Genomic DNA, 7429 nt, shown 5'->3' with positions numbered 1-7429 from the left:
GAACTTAATCGCGAGTAGCCGGCTAACAGAATTCTAGCTGAAGCATACAAGCCTTATGGTATCAACACTCGATCGACCCAAATTCTCAAATATAAGTAGGCATCAAGAGATGGTTAATGAGGCAGAATATTCCATCAGATTATGCAACGCTTATATAGTGAATTGAAGAATGATGGGTGTGTCCAAAGGAATTAATGAAGCGAAAATAGTAAACAGATTTTCGCGAAATTCAATTTCGCGAAATTACACATTATATATATTATATAGTCAACTTTCGCGAAAGTGAATTTCGCGAAATTCAATTTCGCGAAATTACACATTATATATATTATATAGTCAACTTTCGCGAAAGTGAATTTCGCGAAATTCAATTTCGCGAAATTACACATTATATATATTATATAGTCAACTTTCGCGAAATTGAATTTCGCGAAAATCTGTTTACTATTTTCGCTTCATTAATTCCTTTGGACACACCCATCATTCTTCAATTCACTATATAAGCGTTGCATAATCTGATGGAATATTCTGCCTCATTAACCATCTCTTGATGCCTACTTATATTTGAGAATTTGGGTCGATCGAGTGTTGATACCATAAGGCTTGTATGCTTCAGCTAGAATTCTGTTAGCCGGCTACTCGCGATTAAGTTCGTTGAGTGTCGCTGTTTTCAGGGGCTGTTGTGTGGACAAGCGCCTTGGCATTCGACCTGATTGTTTTCCTAGGTTTACCTATGGAATTCTCCTGTTTGGTTTGGCTTAACCATTCCATAACAGTCTCTCGACCAGTAAATAGATGAAGATGATGAACTAGTAAAGGGGCATACATGGATTAATATGTGGATTATTTTGAGGATAGCTCCAACTCAGTGTGAGTATATCAATATATAAAACTTATATCAAAAAGTAAATAATATTCGGTTGTATTTGTTACCAACTTTATTTCGATATAAAGTATATATGTATATTCAATTGTAAAATATAGAAAAAAAAAATTTATGTCAGATCTTCTAGTAATTTAACAATTTGGGAAGTTCCTTGAATATGTACATTGTCAACACCTTCATTTTCTTCGTTATTAAGGCTTTTACTAATTTTTTTTCATTCCAATCATATCTATCTAGTATAGTTTTTCGAACTACATGATCTCGTATATCTGTTTCAGAAATTTTTAGCATAACTGTTAGAAAATCTTCTATTGAACATCCTCTGCTCCAAAATATTGCAAAGAGAAGACAGTAATCTCCACATGTTGTTGAAAGAATTGTTTCCAATAAAACAACCTTTTTGCCAATCAGGTGTAACCAATAAAAAAAAAAAAATTTTTTTTGTTTTTTTGTTGAACATTTCCATCAATTCGCGGTAATATAAATACAGACAATCAGACGGTGTATCGACTCATCAATAGGGTTTCACTTTTTCTTTTAATTACAAATCCCACACATCAGCTAGGCCAATCAAATTTTGTTTCCAATGAAACAACCTTGTTGCCAATGACGTGCAACTAAATTTTTGGTTCAACAATTCCATTTCTAATTATTTTTTCAAAAACGGTAAAACCAGACCGTTATCGTCATGACAATAAGAAACACACCGAGTTTGTTCAACGCAAAGAAAAGCGTCAGGAATTTTGTGAGAGTAAGAGTTGCTAAACAATTTTACACCTATCTTGTGGAGAATTTTGTTCTGAATAAGATACATTTAAAAGTAAAACGATATATGTTTTCATTTTTTGAGATATTGCTTAAATACTAACGGTATATCGGATTTTTTAGAAAATCCGTTTGAATTAACTTGGGCAGAATAATCGTTTGGTCAACAATTAACGCGGTAGCGAAAGAGTTAATATACAAGTGAGCAGTGATTATAAATGTATATATAATAATAAAATGTGAGTAAGATAAAAGCTACTGAAGATACAAACAAAGCTAGGATTGTGCTAGTCCATGTTGATATACAAGGGAGCAGTGATTATAAATATATATATATATATATATATAATAAATCGTGAGTAAGATAAAAGCTACTGAAGATACAATAAACAAAAAACTAGGATTGTACTAGTCTATGTTGATGTACAAGTGGGCAATGATTATAAATGTATATATAATAATAAAATGTGAGTAAGATAAAAGCTACTGAAGATACAATAAACAAAGCTAGGACTGTGCTAGTCCATGTTAATATACAAGTGAGCAGTGATTATAAATATATATAATAATAAAATGAGAGTAAGTAATGTGAGTATATATAATAATACATTTTATTATTATATATATTTATAATCACTGCTCACTTGTATATTAACATGGACTAGCACAGTCCTAGCTTTGTTTATTGTATCTTCAGTAGCTTTTATCTTACTCACATTTTATTATTATATATACATTTATAATCATTGCTCACTTGTACACCAACATAGACTAGTACAATCCTAGTTTTTTGTTTATTGTATCTTCAGTAGCTTTTATCTTACTCACATTTTATTATTATATATATTTATAATCGCTGCTCCCTTGTATATCATCATGGACTAGTACAATCCTAGCTTTGTTTGTATCTTCAGTAGCTTTTATCTTACTCACATTCTATTATTATATATTCATTTATATTCGCTGCTCACTTGTATATTAACATAGACTAGCACAATCCTAGCTCTGTTTATTGTATCTTTAGTAGATTTTATCTTACTCACATTTTATTATTATATATTCATTTATAATCACTGCTCACTTGTATATTAACATGGACTAGCACAACCCTAGCTTTGTTTATTGTATCTTCAGTAGCTTTTATCTTACTCACATTTTATTATTATATATTCATTTATATTCGCTGCTCACTTGTATATTAACATAGACTAGCACAATCCTAGCTCTGTTTATTGTATCTTGAGTAGCTTTTATCTTACTCACATTTTATTATTATATATACATTTATAATCACTGCTCACTTGTATATTAACATGGCCTAGCACAATCCTAACTTTGTTTATTGTATCTTCAGTAGCTTTTATCTTACTCACATTTTATTATATATACATTTATAATCATTGCTCACTTGTACATCAACCGGGTCTAGCACAATCCTAGTTTTGTTTATTGTATCTTCAGTATCTTTTATCTTACTCACGTTTTATTATTATATATTCATTTATATTCGCTGCTCACTTGTATATTAACATAGACTAGCACAATCCTAGCTCTGTTTATTGTATCTTCAGTAGCTTTTATCTCACTCACATTTTAATATTATATATACATTTATAATCACTGCTCACTTGTATATTAACATGGACTAGCACAACCCTAGCTTTTATCTTACTCACATTTTATTATTATATATACATTTATAATCATTGCTCACTTGTATATCAACATGGCCTAGCACAATCCTAGTTTTGCTTATTGTATCTTTAGTAGTTTTTATCTTACTCACATTTTAATATTATATATACATTTATAATCACTGCTCACTTGTATATTAACACGGCCTAGCACAATCCTAGCTTTGTTTATTGTATCTTCAGTAGCTTTTTATCTTACTCACGTTTTATTATTATATATTCATTTATATTCGCTGCTCACTTGTATATTAACATAGATTAGCAAGAATGTACATGAACATTTTCTTATATATATTCAATGTTTCATTTATACTATATTATCTTTATTGTGACTTATCTACTTGTACATTTCATATATTTCAAGTTAAACATAAACTATTTTATTTTTATTGAAACGAAATGATGATGGAAATAATGAATAATACATATAAATATATCTTTTAAAGTGAATAATTTTGTAATAAAACTGATCTTTCATTCAACATATATAAAAAAAACCGAAAATAAAAATCCTTAAAATTCTTAACCATTCAAGAGCTTCAACATTACAAAAACATCAAATCTTCAAAAAAAATAACTTTGTACATAAACACTTTCTCATATATATTCAACGTTCTCAAATATATAACATTCTCCACTTTGCACATAAACACTTTCTCATATATATTCCATGTTTCAAATATATAACATTCTCCGGAAAATCAACCCCTCGGTGTCCCAGATATTAACCCCCTTACTCATCCGGTAGGTAATCTCTCGCTCTCCTCGATAATCCGCGAGATCCACTCCAGAAAACCATCCAGCCCTCGATGTCCCAGATATTCACCCCCACTATTCCACCGATAATCGGCGACGATTCGCCCGACTAATCCACGACGATTCCCCCGACTAATCCCGCGATAATCCGCGTTTAATCGGATGACTCATCCCCCGCTAATCGGATGACTCATCCACAGATAATCCGCCGATTACGCCAGGAGCGGATCCGTAACCCCTCGAATTCAACCCCCTACTCTACACCACAATTTCCCCCCAAACCCCAACATCTCATTCAACTCCACACGATTCAATCTACACCCCTAGCCAATTTAATTCACAACCCCTTTTTCTATCCCCCCGCTGGATCCGTCACTTTTGTGTGTAGATCTGCTCTCTATATACTACTACTTACACGAACTGAAGCAAAGAAGAAAGATAAGCTTCATCTTTCATTCCACTACCTAATACTACCTAATACTACCTAATACTATTTAATATTACCTAATACTACCTAATATTACCTAATACTACCTAATACTACCTAATACTTCCTAATACTACCTAATACTACCAAATACTACCAAATACTACCTAATTCTACCTAATACTACTTAATACTACCTAATACTACCTAATACTACCTAATACTACCTAATACTACTTAATACTACCTAATACTACCTAATACTACTTAATACTACCTAATACTTCCTAATACTACCTAATACTACCTAATACTTCCTAATACTTCCTAATACTACTTAATACTACCTAATACTACCTAATGCTTCCTAATACTACCTAATACTACCTAGTACTACCTAATACTACCTAATACTATCTAATACTACCTAATACTACCCAATACTTCGCGTGCATTGGCAGCTGGTAAAACTATCGTATTATCGAGAAGATAACTTCACGGGCCAGATGACCATACGTGCTTGAAAATATTGAGGTTTGTGGGAAGCGATAGGAAAAGGAAAACCTGCAGAAAAAAATCTATAGAAAAAACAACAAAACTACCTGCAAAACTATCGGGTTATATTCATTTTTATTATTCGATATATAAGTTTCGGATGTTTTGATAGGCTAAAAATAGGCAACATATTCATATGAAGAAAATAACTACCGGTTATTGCAGTCGATTATCGAGCGATTGTGCAACCCTAGTTTGACCTCACAAGCCAATATAGCCAGAGCCCCACAAATTCCATGACACAACAACTTGTGAGTCAAAATATCAAAGCACTTCCCAAGCTGCAAAAATCTGAAAAAACTAAAGTGAAAAATCAACAAACCCGTTCGTCTACTTCATCCTTTAATCAATAGTCAAATAATCAATCAATCAAAAAGTAAAGCATTGCATCATTGAAAATTCTGCATACTCTCCACTTTGTCACTAATCTACAGACTTATTGTTGTACTGCAATCCAATGGATCAATGATGTAGATTATAATCCCATACGATTCCATATCATACATATAAATAATAAACTATACATCAAACTACTGCCTGATTTTGATTAGGTGTTGTTGCTGTACCTATATGGTCTCTATATCTACAACTACTGCAGATGTCTCATGAACTCGGTTGCAGTCTCATAACCTGCCAAGCTCCTTTGGTCATCCAGTCAGATCTCACAACTGGAAAACCTCTCCCACCTACAAGTTTCAGAATTTTGTCTGAAACGCATCAGCCAATGAGTTGTTTGTGCAGCATTGTACAGATTACATAACAATACATCCTATTTATTTATACATGTTTTTATTATACGGCTGAGCTAGACCATTCAGACTTTCTCAAAGTATATGGTAACAGATAAAACCACACATGGAAAAATTATTTGTGACTTAGTAAATCTCTGTAATTGAAATACTCAAGAGCGAACAGCAGATATTAGTAAGTGAAAGGGAATTTAAGGGAACATGTGAAATTGATGGTCAGCCAATTAAGATAGTTGTATGATATTTTAATCATTGTGTCTAGATGTGGCCATGGCTACATTTGTAACTCCCCCATGACCAATGATCACAGATTTCTGCATAAGATAAAGACTGAACACTCTTGGTAACCCGTTATTATTTTTATCTTACGTCACCATTGATTCTATTTATTCATAACAGACAACCATCGTGACACCTATGTGACACTAACCTGCATCTACAACAAACTTTTGGCTCACATTGTTTGGCTCAAAATGTTAAACAGAACGTGCTATTTATTTCGTTTATAGAATGTTTTCAGACAGACGTCCGTAATATGGTTGATCTTCTCATCATCACCATTGCTACAGCTATCTTTAGCCATTGACATTATCTTGCAAGTTGTATCATTCATATCCATTTGGTGGTTCTTGGGTCTTACAACCAATCAATAAGAATATTCATATGCAAGCAATGAAAAAGGGTAATGAATTCGTTATAAAACTTGTTATCATACCTGAATAAAACAGGCAAAAGAAACATAATATATCCTTTTCAATAAAGGACAAGATTTAGACAGCGCTTTTTATTGTGAAAAAGGCTTGTAAAATATTCAATTTTGTTCTTCATGTATATAACTCATACAATATTGTAAGCTTAACTTGCTGATTTTATTTGTGGTATAAACAGTCTGGTATGCACTTTGTGATAGTAGTCTTTTCTACAGAAGTGGTAGTAGTAGTAGATTCCTTCACCATAAAGCTTCTTTGTGATAGTAGCCTTTTCTACAGAAGTGGTAGTAGTAGTAGATTCCTTCACCATAAAGCTTCTTTGTGGTAGTGTTGTCACAGTTGAATTGTTCCCTAACTGAGATGCTTTGAGTGGCCTAATTGTAGTGATTATATTAAAATCATGCAGCTGACTACAGTACACACCCTCAAGCAACGAAGTACGTGGTTGTGGCAGATGAATGATCTGATAAAAGAATGCAGAATTTTAAATAAAGTAATGCATTCACTTCCTAATAGATTAATCATTTGATTATTAATTGAATGATGAAGTACATGTTTGTTATTTTCTCCTCTTGATTTCTTTAAGGGGTGTAAGATTCCTTGCAGATTGAAAAACACTTTCATTGATATTTTGGCTCACTAGCAAATTTTATCTAGCAATCTGTATTTGGATAAGTCAATAATGCGAGTTCTTGTGATGATTTCAATTGGCTTGCAACGAACTTCACAGGATTTTTGTAAATAGTGCTCTACAGCTCACAAAAACGTACAAGTACTGGATTTCTTCCATTAGTAAAACGTGTTAGCTTATTAAAATGTGATACTTTATTGTAATGAATTGTGCAATCCGTGATAGCTAGCTGTGAGAATCAACTTATTTAGAGATA

The sequence above is a fragment of the Watersipora subatra genome, chromosome 6 (genome assembly GCF_963576615.1).
Source record: "Watersipora subatra chromosome 6, tzWatSuba1.1, whole genome shotgun sequence".
Taxonomy (NCBI): domain Eukaryota; kingdom Metazoa; phylum Bryozoa; class Gymnolaemata; order Cheilostomatida; family Watersiporidae; genus Watersipora; species Watersipora subatra.
Note: the sequence above shows the minus strand (reverse complement) of the source record.